General features: G+C 41.7%; 1 protein-coding gene across 2 annotated transcripts in view; it reads left to right on the top strand.

The window, feature by feature from the left end:
* The first annotated feature begins 19,195 nt into the window (after nucleotides 1-19,195).
* The window catches only part of PRLR (prolactin receptor), a 146,944-nt gene continuing 145,025 nt past the window's right edge, over nucleotides 19,196-21,114 (top strand). Inside the window, exon 1 of one of the 2 annotated variants that reach the window (XM_054583933.1) lies at nucleotides 19,196-19,417. The gene's annotated coding sequence lies outside the window, so the exon portion shown is untranslated. Of the gene's footprint in view, nucleotides 19,418-20,045; nucleotides 20,075-21,114 lie in introns of those variants that run through there. The other variant, XM_054583934.1, reaches the window with a different exon arrangement.

Here is a 21,114-nt window from a genome sequence, read left to right as displayed (position 1 = left end):
CTTGAATATATACTCTTGCAAAATAACTCATTTTAAGTTCAAAACAAATTCTTTCCTTGAGCTTCTAAGCTCCTTCTTCTCCCGACCACCCCAACCCCCACCTCCACAGTTAATTTTTTTGCAGCTTATCTCTCTTTAACACCACATTTTTCCCACATCTCATTCTGGATGAGTCAATCCTTTCTGACACAGAAAGGGTTTGCTTAATTTTGACTGCTTTGTTCACTAAGTTGGCATTTACTGGGGATTATACGTCCCTGGATTCACTGCAGGGGATGCTTGGCAGTGCCTTCGGGATTTATGAAATTCCCCTGGATCTGTAGTAGATATTGAGGCAATATTTAATGAAGGATCCACCTTTTTAAAATATTATTATATCTGTGTTCTAGTCTCTCACATTCTATTGACTTATTAATAACAGGAAAAAAATTAGTTCCTGAACTTGATATATCATGGCTTTGCCTTGGAAATTGTCTTCTGCCTCAAAGCATTTTTTCTAAAATCTCTAATGAGAAACTTTCATAGAAATGAAGGATATTCATAATCACCACCTTAGGTAACTTAGTAGAATCTCATATGTGCATCTTGAAGAAAATTAATGCAAATTATACCTATGTGTGCTGACAAATAAAAGTATGTCCTTTATGAGACCTAATAGTGATTTTTCAAAATAGAGGCACTTTGTTTCTCTAACCAGTCAGCAGTAAGGAAAAAACACACCTCTCTTCATCTCTTTATTTTTGTCCTTTGCTGATGACCATGGTGAATTCTAGTCTTGTCTGATCAGTTGCTCTTTTATTTTCTTGGTTCATTTGACATTAGTTTCTTTGAGATATTATAAAAGGAATGAGGTAGAAGATGGGAGGTATGACAGAGGACAAGCTATAGCAAGGACCTGGGTTTTCTAAACGTGCAGAGAGGGAAAGATGACATACCAGGGTTCGCAGTCACAAATATACACAAAAGGCAACGTGAATGGTGAGGCAAGCCTGGGTATAAACAAACTAGTCTTCCATTTAACAATCATAATCTTTCCTTGCGTTCCCTTAGAAACATGTGGCTCTGTCAGTGTAACTTCTGTTCTCTCTCTTTTAATGGCAACCTGGCACAGAAAAGTGTATTTCTAGTCTAAGAAAAACAATGCAAGTAAATAATAATAAACCTGACGCGGGGCTTCAGGGTTGGGGAGGTAACAGGTAGCAGAGCAGACTGGCCAGGCCTGGGGGGCCTGGGCTCCATGGCCACTGGTAAAAGCGAACCATTGACCGGTGGGAAAGCGAGTTCCACGGAAACAGTGTTTCTCAAGAAAAAATGCAGACATAGATTTTATGGTAAATAACTCCAACTTTTGAAAAAAGGCTCTGAGTTACATTCGATTTTAATGCCAAGGCTGTCATTTAAGGCATCTGTGTTTTTTATATATATATATATATATATATGAAGTGACATCATATCGGACATTGAAACTATGCAATTAGGCAAAATTATAAGAGCGGTGTTAGAGATTTAACATTATGAAAAGAATTATTTCTTGGAAGAATTGCAAGTTGATGAAGATAGCTGTTGTCTCCTTCCAAGAAAGGTGTTTATGACAGGAGTAAACAGCAGAAAGTTTTATGAGTAGTCCCGCTGTCAGGAAGAATGTAAACTCCCATGATATCAAAATCCTGTGGCCTTTTTAATTGAGGAAGAGAATAAGCCACTGACTCAAGCAAATGAGTAATTTCCACTTAGCCTGTGAGCATTTATCAACACCAGTTTAAATGCTACATGAGAGAAGGCAGGTAGTACAACTTGTCAAGTGATTGTGTTGGCACCAATTCAATGCCAACAGCAATCAAATCCCCAGTTTGGTGAAGAAGAAAACTTTAGTCAGTGCAAAACAGCTCAATTATGATACAGCAAGCCTGCGAAAACATCATGGCTGTGTGGCAGCCCCGGGGCCAGAGCTCGGCTCCACTGTGCTCCAGCAAGACATCGTCAGTGTTTCAGCTCAGGCAGGAGGTGCTGTCTTCACTCTTCTGTGGAAGGGAGAGTGGGCGCTCCTGTCAGAGGGGAGCTGGCTTATACGGACAGAAGTCTGAACCCCTGGTCCCTGACTGATCCGTCCTCACACAAATGAGGACTCCAAATCCTCGCAGATTGATTGGCCCAAAAGACACTCTCCTAGTTGGTCAGAATGGAGTCACTCTGGTTGGTCGGAGCTGCACGGTTCTGACTGGACGGGGAAAGCCTCAGTCCTATTGGTTGAAATAGGATCCCAGCACCTCCTTTATAATGGCAGAAACACAGTGCAGGCAGGCAGTTCAATGCAAACTTCTCCCCAAGTGCAGTTTGCATGACAGGCCCCTGTGTAGAAATGGCTGCTAGGCTCTGTTTTTCAAAATTTGAGCCCAGTTAGCCAGCAGGGGCCCCTCCTACTAGGTGTCTTCTTTGTCAGGGCTCACAAAGCACACAACACAGATCACTTTATCCCAAGGGCAGGATGGCTGCAACGAATCCCCATGGACAGTGCTAAGGCCTGCCTTACTATGTAAACAACCAGTGATGTTGTTTGTCTTTCCATCTGAGTGCAGCGTGATGTGTTTGCCTTGGCAACCACATCCTGCCCACAGAAGAAGCCCTGGCACATATGACTTCTGTGAGTTGCCTTCCCTGGCAGCAGAAAGGGTGAAGGGGACAAAAGGGAAAACACTCTGCCGTTTGGCCAGCTGACCTCTTTCCCCAGTTATAAATTCTGAGATGGAAATTCTCTACACTCGCCCTGTGGAGTGAGAGTTGGTTTCACGATGTCACCAATAAAGGAACCCCCCAGGTGTGGGACAGTCCGTGAGAAGGGCCGGGCGAAGCCACTGGCCACAGTTCTTTGGCAGGAACTGGTGAGCAGCCAGCCTGCCAAGTGTCCCCCTTGTGACTCCTTCCCACTCGGCCCTACTGGTGGCTTTTCTCAGTCCACAAGGAAGCAGCTTGCTTCATGCACCATATGTGGGACAGAAAGACTCTACCTTCCCTTTAACATGGAAGAGACAAAGAAAGGACAGCAGATAAAATGATAATTTCCTGGCTTTCAACTCTTCCCTCACTTTCTAGCTAAGCAGCTGGAGGTGCTGATAATTTATGCAGAGCGGGAGTGACAAGATTTCAGTGGTTCTGAAACTACGTGCATCCCTCCTCCAGCCTCTGCTCCCACAGCCCCACCCCCTGCCCCAAGGGCTTGCCTTAGGACCGGGGGAACTTGACTCATTTGGGTGGATGGCTGTCATAAAAATAAGCAGGGACTGAGAGCTGAGCCTGTGGCAGGGTGGATCTATGATCCCAGCCTGAAAAACCAGCTGAAAAGGAGCAAGGACAGTTAGGGAAAATAAATACACTTGTCTCTCAGCCTCCCCTCCCCTCCTCTCCCCTCTGCTCTCCTCACCTGCCTTCCCTTCCCCTCCTCTTTCCTCCCTTCCTTTCCCTATTCTTCCCTTCCATTCTTTCTCTCTCTTTCTCTATCACTATCTCCCCACCACACATTCTTCCTTTCTCTCTCCTCTTCCTACTTATGAAATTGAAGATCAATGTGTTTATAATATCCGGAAGAAAACAGCCTTTGGGGAGTGTGTTTTCACTTCCCAAATGGCCCACTCTGACCCCTCTGGTCCCTGTGAACTGGTGGGGGTTTTTTTTGTTTGGGTTTGGTTTTTGCTTAAACCAGTCCCAACCCATAGCCTCAGCCTGCCTTGAGGTGCAGTTCAATGGAGGTTCACAGCATCTACAGTCTGAGCTGGGAACGTAGTTCACAAGACTCCTAAGTATCACTTGCGGACGTCAGGCTGAGGAAAGGCAGCAGCGATCAGAGCGCTGATGTGCCCGCTCAGCCCTTTGGCACCGTGAGTCTCTGTTAGGCTCCAGCTAAGACCTTCAGATTAAGGAGGAAACCTGCATCACACGTTCTAGATGAAAATAACGGGAAGCATTGTTGTCCTGGAAAGCCAGGAATAGGCCTTGGGCTCCCATCTTTCCGCGTAGGAAGTGTAAGAGAAGAAGAGAATAAATGACAAGCAAGAAGAAAGGCAGGCTCCAAGAAATTTCTTACAGCTCTTGCTTCCAAGCTGAAAACAATAGCATTAAATGATAATTAAGATAATGCTTAAGGAAACTACTTTTAACAGGATCCCATAATGTCCTTTTTTATTTTTTTTACCTGATTGACTGTAGCTAGCAGGCCAGGTGCGCCTTGGAAGACTGTGTTTCATGCTGAAATGCAGATGGAAAAGCAAGCCAATCCTGATGCACAGAGAGCAGAGAATCTGGCAGGTAGATGCTGTTACTGAAGACATTTGGTAGACAGTCTCTTGGACATAGTTTGCATCTTGCTTTTCAGATGTTTACCAAGGGTCAGGTTTCCTTTGACTCTGAGAGGAGATCTGGCTGGAGGCCTCCATCTCCTAAACTGTATTGCCAAGGTCTGACAGAGATTTTCAACTGATCTGTCTGCCATCAGCATTTGTCAAATCCATAATACCTGACTATTTAGTCAAGGGCACAGACCTCTTTTCCTTTAGATTGTCAAATAAAAAGTGACAACAGCCAACACAACAATAGCCATCTAGTGTGAATAAATCAAAATTATACTTATTTTTGGTCAGATCAGCAAAGGTTTGGGTGTGCTGAAGAATTTTAGTAATTAGTTCCTGTGTGCCATGAGATGAACAAGGTTGAAAAACCACCGGTCTAACAGTTGCTAGACTCACAGAGGCGCTATAATGGCGGGGACTGGCCTGGCCTGAGCCTGGTTTTGTGACCTCCCTGGAAAAGCCATCCCTTTTCTGGCCCTTGATCCCCTAGTCTCTAATGCGAGAAAATGGCTCTGTGATTGTCAAACATCATAACCTAGAGAGAAAAATACATTTTACTTCAGGACCTAATATAAATTTAACTCATATATTTTATTATATTTAATTTCATAATTATATTATCTATATTAAATAACTGAAGTGGAATATTTATAACACAGCACTTATCCTTACTACTTGCAATATACTTCCTTCTTTCTCTCTCCCTTACTGCTGGTCATGACCCATTCCATGAACTTCATGACCTGCTAAATGTGTCAAAAACCATAGCATATGCCCTGACTAGGTAGCTCAGTTGGCTGGAGCATTGTTCAGTGCACCAAAAGGTTGCAGTTCAATCCCTGGTCAGGGCACACAACTAGGTTGCAGGTTTGATCCCCATTAGGGAGCATAGGGGAGGCAAACAATCTAAGTTTTTCTCTTATATCTTTCTGTCTCTCTTTCTCCTCTCTCCTCTCTCTCTCCTCCTTTCTGTCTAAAATCAATAAACGTCTCCTCAGTTGAGGATTAAAAAAACTCCACAGCTTAAAATCTCTGATCCAGATCATTCACTCATTCAATAAATATAAATATTTATAAAGCACCAACAAGTGCCAGGTTGCCATGTACACTTCCAAGTGCAGCAGAGAATTAAACACACAAAAAATGGTTGCCTGCCTTCAGCTTACAACTGGAAAGAGGGATATATATATTGGTCATTCCAATTCTTATATCATATATATAAGTATATATACTTCCCCTTACATATAATACATAATATAATATATGTGACATCTGTGATAGATCTCAATAAACTGCACGATATGTCCGATGATGTAGCAGATACTATGGGTGCCCTACCCATATGTCTGGATATCAGGTTATATCATCACTTCAGTGTGCCCCCTCCTGTTCCAGGGGCCAAGATCTACATCTTTTTGCTTTGGGAGTTCTTCTGAAGTCCCAGAAGGCTTATTCGCCCACCTCAAGGAAATTAACACTCTCTCTACCCACTAATATTCACAACCCGTGACTAATGGAAGTTGGTGCAGAAATACCCCGGCTGCTTCTCCACTTGAGTGGGGTAACCATGAAGCATCCCTTCAAGAAACCACTTCTATTTGAGCTCTTGGCACACTCTGTACTTCTGGGGTGACTCAGGCTGTGAAAGACGGTGGAAAGCGCTGTGGTGTAAGATAAATAGGAAAAGGGACAGGGGCTGGAGGGCCATGGCAAAGGTACTTGTAAAGGTACTTTTAAGTGGGAAGATCAGGGAACACCTCGCTGATAAGAAACGAGGGATGTTTGGAGAAAGGCATGAAGGCAGTAGGGGAGAAAGACATGTGGTTACGGGAGGCGGGGAGGGATGTTACAGGCAAAGCGAAAGAAAATTAGTGAGACAGAAGATCAGAGATATATAGTAGGCAGATCTAAGCAAACACTGTCAATTCTACCATTTTGTTTTAGGACTATATGTTAGTGATGGATGATAATAAAATCTAGAAAGCTGATTCAAAAGTAGACCCTATTATTTAAAGTCAGGGGATGTGGTAACAGCAGGCGGAGAGGCCAACAGAGGTGGCAGAGGCTGTGTGCGTACATTTCAGGACCTTCACCAAACTCACCAACACTCATGTGGTGTTATTAAACTAAGCTTTCCATAGTGACCTACATGATTTCCCACTATTAATTACATCTTTTGGCCAGGGATGTAATCTTTCAGGGATGGCCTGTGAGCTTTCGCAATCCCAAACATGGAATGATCTGAGCCTTTGAACTTGTTGATTTTGCCCCAATGCGGCTGTGTTTGACATCAGTTTGATACAGGGAGATCTGGAGTGGATCATTGAGGAGAGGGGCCCTGAGGTGGCGCACGAGAGACCAGGCCAGAGTGAGGGAGGGGTCATAGAGAAGGAAGCCATAGTGCAGCCTGTAATCAATTTTTCTTACCCTCCGGTAAAGGGTAAACAAACTAGCAAAGCAGCTTCGCAGTGCCCAAGGAACCAAGCTACCACAGAGTGTGGAGACAGAGAGAGGGCCCCTCAGGTCTAGGAAGAGTGATTGACAGAGGCTAGCCCTCCCGCCCGCTTCCAGTTCCTGCCTGAAGAGGAAACCAGAGGTCAAAGTAGCACATATACCATGCAATTTATCATAGAAACGTGAGGAGGGGCAGACCTGCCAATACAGCCAATGGGATTGGCTAGAAAACAGGATGCTTTCAGAGTGCGTGGGATTTTGGGCCAGGAAAGTTAAATGGAGGGTAGGAAGGAAAATGTGGCTTCTTCCCCTGCCCCACTCACCAGGTTGGGGCATGGCTGGCCCTGAGGCTGCGTGCCGCGCCCTGGGCTGTGCCCCAGGGATGCGTGCCCTGGTGGCAGCCCGTGGGACATCGCAGCGTATTCCGCGCTGCACAGACTATGCTGGAACATGCCCTCCTCCTTCCTCCTGCTTGTCCTGCCAGGGGCTGGGGTGTTCATGGGCCCCTGGTCCTGGGAGACCACATGGCCTGGCAGAGGCCCAGGCCCCAGGCGCAGGGAGCAGCGGTGCGGTGGTGCGGGCTGAGCGTGTGCAGACCCCAGAAAGGAGCCTGATGCCCAGCAGTGATGGGGAAAGAAGTGGGGCCACTTGGAGGACGACTCAGTGGCCGCCTGCGATTTCCCAAGAAATTTTAAATGGGAGCGGGAGCTCCAGGTGCAATCGTGAACTAATCTGGCAAATAGGGTGGGGCTTTTATCTGGGTGTTCTAGAGGGCACAGGCTCTGAGGCAGAAGCCTGCCATTCTCCCTAAATTGTGTAGCTTTTGAATAAAAGACTCCTTTCTTTTTACACCAAACTTCTGTCGCCAGGATTTTGGGGCGGTGGACAGGAGGACCCCACCTCTGTTCAGTAACAGGTTGGCTCATCTAAAAACCGCACGACCGGCTCTGACCCCCACAGACAGCATCCTGCGCGTTCGGAAACCGCGCAGCCACCTCTTTGGTGGGGTGAGAGGAGCAGTAAGAGTATGAAGGCACTTGAGAAGTAACTTGTAGGTTGTTAGGTAGAGAAGGGACTCCTGCTACTTGACAACAGTCACATTTTTGAGAAAGGAATCACTTCCTCTAAATGCTGATCCAAACAAAAGGCCATCTTTGCTTGAACTCTTTCTGTGATAAAGACCTCAGTACTTTGCCAAATTGTTGTTCCAATTCTCAGGCTCTATTGATTATACTGAAAGTTCTCTGTTATTTTGAATTACACTCCAAATAACTCTCTGAGCAATTCAGAAGATATATGTCTTTCATGTGACAATCCTTTCTATGATTGAAAAAAACAACCTATTTGGCTTCTTTTCCCTCACCAAACATCATCAGTTCTGTTAGAAAATTCCACATACACATGATGCAATTTCCAGCACTTGAACATAATGATTGACTTGTCAATGATAATGCCAACTGTAAAGGGCGCTGCATTCCTGGGGTTGTTCTAATTACTTTTACTTCAATCATCTTATTTAATATGAAAGCAGACCTCTGAGGAAGATGTAACTATTATTCCCGGTTTATAAATGAAGACAACAGAAAACAGAAGTTCAGTAACTTGCCCAATAAGTTGTGGAGCCAAACACTCAAACTGGTTAGTTAGTTAGCCTGACTCTTGAGCTGATATTGTTCACTACTCCTCTGCTCTGCCACCTCTCCATTAACTAACCTATGGCTAGTTAGCAAGGTCCAGATCAAGACCCAGACCTCTGGCTCGCAGTCCAATGCTTTTCCCACCACATCAGATTATCCTGAGTGTGGATGGATTGTCCTTGGGAGAAACTAGGGGGTCTTGGGGAGGGAGAACTAGGGACAGAATTCCCCAGTCCAAATTCCCAGCATAACTGGATATCTATTGACTTACTTCTGATATGAAAGTAGAAAATAAGGTTTCTTATTTCTAAATTTAGTCAGGAAAATGAACATTGATATAGACAGAAAGGCAGCCTCGTCCTAGAAATATGCTAAGATTTTTCCTAATTCCCACACCTTAGGCACCAGTGAACATAAAACTCAAGGAAGTCTTCAGTTTGAACCAGGAAGAAGCCATGGCCTCCAGCCACAGGTCCTTGTCACCTGAGGCTATTGAGTTGGTGAAAATTCAGCGGTGAACGCTGCCTTTGTGTAGTATTTTCCTTCTTCCCTAAGGAATTGAGAGATGGAAGGATGAGAAAGAGATGGCCTCAGCTTACAAAACTGAATCTGAAAGATTTTATCAGGAAGGTGAGCTTTCAGGAAGAGCTTATAAAGCAAAAGTATAAGAGAAAGGAAGCAAAGAGGGAGATAGAGACGACAATTTTCAGCAGTATATTTCCATGACAGCAGGCAGGGTGATCCATTGCAAATGAAGGTCGGTTCATGGCATCTGCTCAACACTCCAACAGCCTCCTTCTTTCCTCAGAGGAAATGCACTTATCCCAGAAACGCACTTCATAGTTCTCATTCAAGATTCTGCTCAAGTTACATTAGCAAAGAGGGCCACACTGATCCTCAGATTTAATTTGAACCCTCTCTATCCCCTTTCTCTGTTTTGTTTTACTTCTTAGCATATTTCACCACTTGATTTATGGTTTATTTGTTTGTTTATATTAGGTCTCTTCTCCTTCCAGTCATATATATATGATACAATGAATAATACCAGAATACAATACCATGGAAGAGATCTCAGACTGAATCTAATTTTTTTTTCCTGCTATAATTCAGCACCTAAAAATGAGACTGGTATTTATTCATCGGTGAATGAATGAAAAAATCAATGTACAAAACTAAGAGGAAGCAAAGAAAGCAGACAGGTAAAGATAATAACAAAAATATGAATGATCCCAAAAGTGAGGAACCTAAAATAAGTAAAATATGTAACCCAAATATAGATAGAAAGCTTGGGTAAGGTGAGAGAAACTGGTAAGTCTTTAATGGTTTAAAAATAGTAACATTCATCCTGTCTGCAAACCAACTATGGGCCAATTTTAATAATTCTTTATCTCTGGTCACACACCAAAAAATAAATATTCACAATAGCTTCTTTTTATTGAACCAGATACATGATCTGAATTAGCTCTTGTCTTCACAACAACTCTGAAAGCAAAGAATTACTATCACCACTTTTTAGATGAAAAAGTCAGGGCCAAAAGTTAAGCAATTTGTTTAAAATAGCCAAAAGTTGAAAATAACTCAAATGGATGAATGGATAAACAAAATGTGGTATAAGTATGCAAAATAATAGTATTCATCCATGAAGAGAAATGAAGTAATGATACATGCTACAACACAGATGAACTTAAAAAGCAGTACGTTGTGTGAGAGAAGTGAGGAACAAAACATCACATATTGTATGATTTCACAAACGTGAAGTAACCAGAAGAAGTAAACCCATAAAATGATGAAGCAGATTGGTGTTGCCAGAGGCTGGGAAGAGAGGGATGGGGAGTGATTGCTTAATAAGTATATATAGGGTCTTCTTTGGGGGGTGATAAAAATGTTTTGGAACTAGATAGAGGTGATAGTTGCAGAACATTGGGACTGTACTAAACGCCACTTTTAAATGGTTGACTTTATGTTCACCTGCATTAAATTAAATGTTAGCAACTTGTATGATGGTAAAGTGGGTTTGTCAAGTTGAAATAACACTAAACAGCAATAAGAAAAAATATAAAATAATAAAACATACTGGTGAAAATAAATATATAGACAAATGCAGAATATTGTAATACTGTAATAATGTAAATCACTTTTGATTTTAATAAAAAGTTTAGAGGCAAAAATATTAAGGGTAACTATAGCTACAAATATTTGATAATAGATGTACAATATTAAAAGATGTAAGTTGCCACATCAATAGCATAAAGTGTTGTAAACTGTAACATCAGAAGTTTAAGTGCTGGAGGGAAGAGTCGAAGTATAAAGTTTTTATATGCAATTGAAGTGAATTTGTTATCAGCTTAAAATAGACTTATGACTGTAAGTTCTTTTATGGAATCTTCATAGTAACCACAAAGAAAATACCTATAAAAGACAAAGGAAAAAAGGAAAGCTTATTACTACAAAAAAAATCAACAAAATATGGAAGACAGCAGGAGAGACAAAGAGGAACACAAGAACTACAAGGCAGATAGAAAATAGTTAAAATATCAATAGTAAATCCTTTATATTTTTTTAGTTAGTAAATCCTTTCAACCAATAATTACTTTAAATGTAAATGAATTAAAGTCCTCAAAGGACATAGATTGGCTGAATGTATTAAAAAAACAAGACCCAACTATATACAGTCTGCAACAGATTCACTTTAGATTTAAAAGCAAACATGGGCTGAAAGTAAAAAGGATAAAAGAAGATATTCCAAGCAGATGATAAGGGGGAAAGAAGAGATAGCTATACTTATATCAGCAATATAGGCTTTAAGTCAAAACCTGTAACTAGAGACAAAAAAGGACATTATATAATGTTAAAGAGATCAATTTAACGAGAATATATAATAATTGTAAATACATATTCACCCAATAACAGAGTACCTAAATATCTAAAACAAACATTGACAGATTTGAAAGGAGAAATAGACAACAAAAGGATAATAATAGAAGACACCAATAACCCACTTTCAATAATGAATAGAACATACAGACAGAAGACCAATAAAGGAGCAAAGGATGAGAAAACCTTATAGACAAACTAGACCTAACAGATCAATACAGAACATTCGACCCATTAGCAATAGCATACACATTCTCCTCAAGCACACATATAACATTTCTCAGTAAAGAGCACGTGTTGGTTACAAAACTAGTCTTTCCGTTTTAAGAAAACTGAGCTTATACCAATATCTTTCCAAAATGCAATGAAATGAAACTAGAAATCAAAAGGAGGAGGATAACTGGAAAATTCACAATACGTGGAAATTAAGAAATAGATTCCTGAACAACCATTGGGTCCAAAAAGATATCAAAAGAGAAATCATAAAATTGCTTAAGACAAACACTTACAACAAATGAAAATGAAAACACAACACACAAATTGTATAATGCAGCAAAAGTATCACTAGGAGGAAAGTTTATTATGATGAACACCTACATCAATAAAGATATTTTAAAACCCTAACCTTAAACCACACACAAGAAACTAATTAAAGAAAAAAACTAAGCCCAAAGTTAGCAGAAGGAAGAAAATAGAGCTTAGAGCTGAAATAAATGAACTACAAAATAGAAAAACAAATAGAAAAAATTAAACATTGTGTTTTTATGATAAAAAATTGACATACTTTTAGTTACACTGAGAAAAAAGAGAGTACTCAAATAAATAATACCAGAAATGAAAGAGGAAACATTTCATCTAATACCACAAAAGTAAAAATGATAAGACACTGTTATGAATAATTATATGCCAACAAATTGAATAACCTAGAAGAAATGATTAGATTCCTAAAAACACAATCTACACAGACTGAATCATGAAAAAATAAAAAATCTGAGCTAACCAACAGTAAGTAAGGAAATTATACCAGGAATAAAAAATTTACCAACAAAGAAAAGTCTAGAATCATATGGCTTCACTAGTGAATTTTACCAAATATTTGAAGAATTAACACTAATTCTTCTCAAACTCTTCCACAAATTTTGGAGAAAACCCTTAAAAACTCATTTTTAAGGCTAGCATTATCCTGATACCAAAGCTGAACAAAGATATTACAAAAAAAGAAACTAAAGTGTAATATCCCTGATGAACAATTGTGCAAAGATCCTCAACAAAATACTACCAAACCAAATTCAATGGCACATTAAAAGGATCATACAGCATGACCAAGTGGGATTTAATCGTGGAATGCAAGAATGGTTCAACATACGCAGATCAGTTAACAGAAGTAAAATTAAAATCATGACTATCTCAACAGATACAGAAAAATCTTTCGACAAAATCGAAAACCCTTTCATGATAAAAACTGTCAACAAACTAGGAATAGAAGAAAAATAGCTCAGCGTAATAATGCTTACATAGGAAAAGCTCACAGGTATCATCATATACAATAGTGGAAAATTGAAAATTTTTCTTCTAAGATCAAGAACTAGGCAAGGTTGTACACACCTTTCACTTCTATTCAACATAGTACTGGAAGTCTTAGAGCAATTAGGCAAGAAAAGGAAAGAAAAGGCACCAAAACCAGAAAGAATAAAAATTCTCTATTTGAATGTGACATGATTTTATATGTAGAAAATTCAAAAGACTCCACAAAAATACTGTTAAAACTAGTAAACCAATTCAGTAAATTTACAAATTACAAAATCAACATACAAATATTAGCTGCATTTTTATATACTAGCGATAAACTGAAAAGGAAATTGAGAAAACAATTCTATTTACAATAGCATCAAAAAGAAGAAAATATTTAGAAATAAACTTAACTAAGTTGGTGAAAGACTTGTTCACTGCAAATGATAAAACATTGCTGAAAGAAATTAAAACAGACACAAATAAATAGAGATATCCAATGTTTGTGGATGGGAAGACTCACTATCGTTAAAATATTCTTACTTCCCAAAATAATCTACAGATTTAGTGCAATCTTCATCAAAATCTCAATAGCATTTTTTACAGAAATAGAAACAAGTTCTATAAATTATATGGAACCACAAAAGACTCTGAATAGCCAATTCAGGGCAGAATAACAAAGCTGGAGACATCACACTTTTTGATTTCCAATTATATCACAAGGCTACAGTAATAAGAAAATACAAGGTCTGTTTGCAAAAAGTCCAGCCATTGTTAATATGACAAGAATGGTTTGTGACACATCAATGTAAGCTGACAGCCAAGGAGAGTGAACTGGAATGTGCATGTGTGAACAATGATGACTTCCCTGTACTAGTCAGTGGGGCAGTAGACACCGTTAAGTGTGTGTACTGTGTGGTTGTCGCATTCAAAATGACTGAGTGAGTAGGGCAACGAATCTGCATTAAATTTTCCTTTAACCTTGAACATTCCTCCATGGAAACTATTCAGATGATTCAGAAGGCCACAGCTGTGGGCAACTGGTGACTGGCAGCTTTATCATGATAAGGCGCCCACTCATGCATCACGTCTCATGCAGAGTTTTTTGACAAAGCATCAAATCACCCAGGTGATTCAGCTCCTCTATAGCCCAGGTTTGGCACCCTGTGACTTCTGGCTTTTCCCAAAACTGAAGTCACCTTTGAAAGGGAAGAAATTTCAGTATGTGGATGAGATTCAGGAAAATATGACAGGACAGCTGATGGTGATTGGGAGGACTGTGTGAGGTCCTAAGGTGCCTACTTTGAAGGGGGACTAAGGCATCATGGCCCTGTGTTCTTGTATCTTGCATCTTCTTCAATACATGTCTTTTTCATATTACATGGCTGGATACTTTCTGCACAGACTCTAGAAAGCAAAATTGCTCCACAAATACGTCCATTGTAAGATTAATAAATGTAAAAATTCTGGAACCTGAATGTTCATACCATGGTAGATTAAGTAAAGAAAGAACTGTGCGAAAAGATTATAATGACATTATAAATTAAATTAAAATTTGAAAGATAGTCTTAAAAGACCTAAATACACACAAAGATATATTTCCTGGGAGTGAAGAATTAATGCCTTAATGATATCAATTTTTTTCATATCAATATATAAATGTAGCATAATACCAAAGAAATCTTGTTTTTAATTTGGAAAAATTAATTCTAAAACTTTATGGAAAAATGTATCATAATTATCAAGAAAATTGTAAAAGACCTTGATAAATCGCTTGCAGTAAAACCATAAAAATGTATACTATTTTTACAATACAGTTATCAAAATTGTGCATTATTGGCATACAAATAGGCATTTCAAACAAAACAAAATACTGTCCAAAATAGATATAAATATATATTAAAATATAATGCATGACATGTGATGCTAGAAATCATTGTAGAAATAATGAATTTTTCAATAAGGGTAGTGGTATAATGAACTATGCATTCAGAAAAGAAAAATATTAATTCTTTAGCTCATGTAATATTCAAAAACAATCCTTGAAATAATTAAAGGCCTATTAAAAAAAGTATTTTGCACTTTGTAGGTGCAAAGAAGCAATACTGAAACCCAGAGCCTTAATAGAAAAAAAAATTGATAGCTTTGACTAGGTGAAAACTAGAAATTTTTGTGAAGTAAAACAACATAAATAAAAACAAGGGAAACACAACAGGCATAGAGATATGTTTACAATATATTTAACAAAATTTTAATGCATGTAATAGTAAAGGAGAACTCAAAAATTAATTTTTAAAAACACAAACAGACCTAAAAACTGACACAGGATTTAAAAGCCACAGCATTAGAGAAAAATTTCAGATACTAATAAGTATATGAATTTAACCTCACAAGAGTTAAAGGGCCATTAATTACAAAAGTAGTAAGACAATTTGCTTATCAGGCTGACAAAAATTAGACTGATAAAATCCAGTGCTGGCAAGGATGTGAGAAAATATTATTGGTAAGAGTATATATTGCTAGTTATTTTGGAAGAATCTGAAGGAATATATAAAGATTTTGAATGTTCTCACCCTATGACTCGGTAATCTCACTTTTAGGTCTTTCTTCTACAACATTTTTGAAGAGCAATTGGCAGTGATCTATCAAAATTTTTGTTCTCATTCTTTTTGCCCCAACACAGCCACTTCTAAGAATCTATCCAAAGACACATGCAAAAATAATGATGGCAGCACTTTATACAATGAACACTGAAATGACCAAAGATCTACCAATGGAAGAATGGTAGACTGAATTAGAAACTAAGCCACCATTAAAAAGAATGGTTAAGTCTATGGCTAGTAACCGAGAATACATAACCTCATTAACCTTTAAAAAGACTAGTCACAGAAATTATTTTATTATTAGTTAAAATATATGCATGTGCATACAGAGACATGACTACATACTTGCAGGGAAAGAACAGATGTGCAGGGATACATTGATGGTGGTCACCTCCGGAGACGGAATTCAATGAAGCAGGAGGCTCTGTGAGATTTGGGAGGAGTATATTTTACTTTCCAGATACAGATTTTTTTTTTAACGTGTTGGGATTGTGGGTCACTTTTTAAAATTTCTTTTGGTATTTTTAGCATTTTCTTTTGTTTTCTGGTTTTTTAGGGGGAAAAGTATGGTCCTCAAAGGAGAAAGATGGAAGATCAATGACAGAATTGTTCCCATTCAGGAAGAAGGGGAAAGAAGAAGGATCCTGGCAAAAGCCAGCATAAGAATGAAACAGAGGAGAACTAGGGGCAAGCAGGGGCTGAATACCCAGGAATAGGAGCTCCCTGGCGGGAGAGCGAGCGATGCCGAGCGCAGCAGAGGCCTGAGGTGGCGCTGCCCAAGAGCAGATGATGAGTAGCCATGGTGGAAACTGGGTGCAAAGGGGATTAAGAAGCCCTTTTCCACCCTGCCGGCGCATCTTTGTAGAAACAGAGAAATGAGGGCCCTAAACCCCTTGAATCAAAAGCTTTGCAAGGGACACCCAGTCTGGGAACCTTTGGAACACTCCTTAGAGGACTGCGGCTCCGCATGGTTAAGAACCACTGAGTGAAGGCGTCGAGAGCATATTGAGTAGGAGAAGCTGGTGGGTGGCGATCGTAGGATCACCAAGTGAGCCAGGTGAAGAAAGGAGTGAATTCAATTGTAAAGCCACCAAAAGGGTTAGCTGAGATGAAGGGGCACGTGAGACAGAAAAGATTAAGTATGCATGGGGGAAAAGGGAAAGGAAAAAAGCAACCTCGTGTTTCTAGACTTTCTGTCATTTGTCAGGCATTTCACATATGTTATCACCGTTATTATTCCCTTTACTGGTGATTAATAATCAACACTGTTAGTTTTGAGGCGTATATCACTGCATCCAATTTACTGTGAGACAAGTAAAGCTTCAGGAGTCCAGATGAATAGTAAGGACCAAAACCCATGCCAAAGGCTGAGCTTTTTCCTCTGCATCTGGCAGCGGAGCAAGGTCTTGGAGGCAGTAGGAGGGATGGGGGCCAGGACTCAGCTGGAGGGAGAGCTTGGAAAAAAAGAGGAACACATCCACTTGGACAATGGCAAGTCAGAGACATGCAAGATGGGAACACACGTAAAGGGGCTGGAGTGTGTTAACACGCAGAGAAAGAGGTAGTGGCAAAACAATTGTGGGGCAGTAAAAAGAGGTTGAGGACTTCCTTCGTCACGTCAGTAAAGTTGCAGTGTGGCAATTGACTGAGACGAATACTGGCGGCTTAGTGACAGTGCCTGTGTGCTGCACAACACAGTGGGAAGCCAGCCTTGTCCTTCTCACCCAGTGAGATGTGGATGAGCCCCTCAGTAGCCCACCTCTCATCTGCTGGAAGCCATGGGCACGGATAAATGGAGCTGCCTGCAGTCAGCTGGGAACTGCAAGGAGGGAAAGCAAGGTTTCTGCCTTCCAAGAGCTGACAGTCTAGAATTACCTAGAGTGATTTTTTTTTTTTTTTGCCAGCTATTGAAATTGTCTGATTAGAACAAGTCCAGTAAAAGAAATGAACCCTTTGCTTTTCAAAAATCATATAGAAATATTCTGCCACTGAAATCCCATGTCACCCAGGGGTTTTGAAAATGAAAAGGGGTTGTATTCTTTCATGGCTACCCGTAAAAGAATGTAAATATAGGTTAAAGAAGTATCTCCCATTAGCTAAGAAGTCTAGGGTTTAATGGCACAAGGCTATATTATTGAACAGGAAGCATCAGGGGATTACCCTTGTGCAGGTAACTTGGGGCTTCCAGCCCAAAAGGATCACCAAAGCATCCTGGGATTTTTAATGACTTCCCGAGGCTTGGCAAGTGCCTGCTGCTGAATGTCATGTGCCAGTTATTCCAGAGAGGCAATCAATCAAAGAGGGAAAGTACAGCATTTCAATATTTTTGTTGAAACTTGTCAACAAAAGTTTGCTGCCACCAATCCAACAGGCATCTCCAACCTGGAGTGCGGGGTGTGCAGCCTCTGAAGGAAAGGGAAAGGGTATGTCCAGAAGACAAAGGGAAAGCCCACTTTTATAGAAAAAGTTCCTGCAGGTCCTGATTGGCCCATATTTATGTAAATGAGGAATCCAAATTTACAGCCTGATTGGTCTAAACAGCACTGTCCACTGTCCTAATTGTTTGGAATCATATGTTCTGATTGGTCATGAAATTGCTCTGATGCGGTGAAGAGGCAAATGAAGACATAGCTGTGCAACTCTGATTAAATGGGGCAGGTCTCGGCCCATTGGTTGAAAGAGAATTCCAGGGACTCCTTTGAAAGGGTCTGCTCAGCCTGCAGGATCTCAGCGCTGGGGCCTGGCAGCCGATCTGTGGCTTTCCCCACCAGTGCAGCATGAGTAAGAGACCCCTGTCAGCAATGGCTTCTAGACTCTGATTATGAATTTGAGCCCAATTAACCACAAGAAGTCCTTTTTGACAGGTATATTTCTTCTTGGGGTCAACAAACTCAATAGCCCATGCTTAAAATATTTTCTGGGTGCCCCTCAGAGTTATGAAACAATCACATGCAATATTAATGAAATCAGAGAGACACTAGCAACTTACTAACTAAGGGATAACTATTTGATTCAGGCAACTGCTATTCGTTTCAGTATTTTTCTTTTGCAAGAGAAAAGGTGGTGGTTGTGAGTGGCTTTGTTATTATAAAAAAAAAATGCAATCCTAGTAGAAAAAATAAATTCTCTATCTGTGGAAAACAACAAAAGCATGGATTTTTTAGGCACTACCAATATTTCTGTGTTATACTCACGTGGCAGAGTATAAGCACAGTACCCTGGAAGTCTGGGCTTTGTGGTATCAAAAAAAGAAAGCAAAACTTCCTTGGGTCACTGACTTTGTTTTCTCTTGCCCTTTTCCCTCTGACCCTTCCTTCTCAGGATGGGTGAGATTCAGCTCCCTGGAGCCTCCCCTCCTATGTTGTCAAGCTGCTGTTTAAAGTTATTCTGAAATAAAGAAATAAATTGGACACGGAGACACTCCACATCTTGGCTATCAGGGGAAATATCACCTTTGAGGTCACTGACTATATTAAGCCATTTTTATTATTGTTTTGTCTATTTTCTGGTTCCGTCTCAGTGGCAGATGTGTAGCTCTGATCGTGCAAAACCAATCTGGGGAGAATCTGTTCTTTCTTCTGCATATCGGTGCTGCATTCCGGCTCCCCCAGCTACCTCTCTCACCTTTGAAAACTGGCAGTCTGGACATTTCGCATGCTAAAGAAAATCACTGTTTTGCCTCCAGCAAGGAACATAAATGTTGCAACACTGACTCCTCCCCTGATGAAGAAAGAGTGAACAAGTGCACGGAGTTGAGCTTTTGCTCAGAGAGCCACCGGGCTGGGGACGGTGGAGCCGAGGCTGAGATCCCGAAACAGCGTCTTCTGGGCTGAGCTGCCCCCACCCGCGCTCCCCTTCCCTTCCCTTTCTGCCTCGTTCCTCTCCCTCCTTCTGGATTGTACCGGCTGTTCGTGAAACAGCTTTACACACGGTGGATTTCCCGGTTCCTTCGCTGGAAGTGCTTACGGACTGATATGGCAGACTTTGCTCCCCGACAAAAGTGAGTAGCTACAGCGGGCGCAGCCTACGGCGGGCGCGTGCGACTGGGGTGGCGCGGGTGGCGCGGGTGGGGCGGGCGGCGCGGGTGGCGCGGCGGCCGAGCTGTGGGTTCGAGGCCGAGCGCGGGAGGCGGACGAGGGCGGCCTCGGCTCGGGCTGCTCAGCAGCGCGCAGAAAGGCGCCGCAGCCGGCGGTGGGGCTGGGAAAGCGGGGCTTTTTCTTTGAATTGAATTTATCGGGCTGACGTTGGTGCAGAGAACCACGCAGGTTTGGCTTTGACCGCAGTCAGCGTTTAGGTCCCTGATCAGAAGAACTAAAAATATTGCCCCCCGCCTGGCGTTTACACCTGCACGCGTTCGTTTTTTTAAAAAGCGCCTTCGGATGCATCTTTGCAAATGAGTTTCGGCGTGACTGTGAAATTCTCAAAATGTAAATTCTTTACGTCAAGTTGAAATTAAAAAATAAAAAAAAAAGGAAGGGGAAGGGGTTCAGACACGGTGCTGGGACGAGCGCGGACCGGAGGATTTTCCCGAGGCGGCAGCCGCAGCCGCAGCCTCCCGCCGTCCGGTGGGGAAAGTTAGCGCTCGCGGCTCGGACCCGAAGGGCGGAAGGCGCGGCTCCCCGCCCCCAGCAAGCCCAGGCAGTGTGGGTGGTGGCAGGTAAGCAGCTCCGGGCTGTAACCACTGTGACTCGTACTCTAGAGCAGGAGGGAGGCAGTTTGACCCGGGCCGAGGAATCCCAGCCCGAGCTGGGAGGACAGCGGGGCTGAGCCGGGGCAAGGGAGCCGGGAAGTCCGGCGAACTCCGGTACCGGGGGAGCCAGAGCGCGGCGCAAGGGACAGGAGAGCGAGGGCTGGACTTCTAGCGCTTTGAGTGGGAAAATATCCTTTTAGTGACCTCTACCTGTATTCCGGGGAAGCAACCCTCGTTGCCCTAATAACAGGCAATTTAGGGTTCTCTACGGTTGCGCTGGAAAAAGGTTGCATCGCTATCAGTCTGGAGGGATTCGTTTGTCTTCATTCATCAAGTTGGCTGGCAGAGATTTCCCACCTGAGTCTCCTGCTTCTTGGTCAGCGGGAGTGCTGCTAATCCTGGCGCTACCCAGGGCTTGCCACCGTGGGCAAGCCTCTCCCCTGGGCCTCAGTTTTCTTTGCAATATTTAGGAAGTTAATTATTCCACATATAAAATATAACCCGTTAAACATTATATGTGTGCATATATGTGTATGGGGGGGGGGCGGTAAAAGTACTGAACAGTGCCAGGAAAGAGCAGATCAAAATTAATTTTACTGGTTCTTTAAAATTGGAGGTCGTGGGTCTTTTCGAAAATTAGCTATGAGTCCTCTTCCAGGGTAGGGGTAGGGGGAAATGTTCTTATGGAATATATGTCAAAAATTACAAGCAGTCCCTGATGGTTCATAAACACTCCCTGATGACCCTGCCTAAACCCCCCGGTAACCATTCCTTGTCTAAAGGAAGCCTTGCCTTGGAAGACTTCCACCAAGACCAAGCAGGCAACCTCCGCGGGCTGTTGGATGGCTGTGGTAACAGCCTACAGCCTTCCCTGGGTCTGCAGGCAGCCACTTGCGTAAATGAAAGCTCTCCTTTCGGGAACTCCCAGGACACTGTTTCCCAAGGACTTCCCCAGTCTCTGCCTCCTGAGAAACCCTCCTCACAAACTCTCTAAATGGCTTTCCTAA

The sequence above is a fragment of the Pteronotus mesoamericanus genome, unplaced genomic scaffold (genome assembly GCF_021234165.1).
Source record: "Pteronotus mesoamericanus isolate MK-2021 breed Mesoamerican mustached bat unplaced genomic scaffold, CSHL_Meso_final contig_75, whole genome shotgun sequence".
NCBI lineage: Eukaryota > Metazoa > Chordata > Mammalia > Chiroptera > Mormoopidae > Pteronotus > Pteronotus mesoamericanus.
This window is presented reverse-complemented; position numbering and strand designations above follow the sequence as displayed.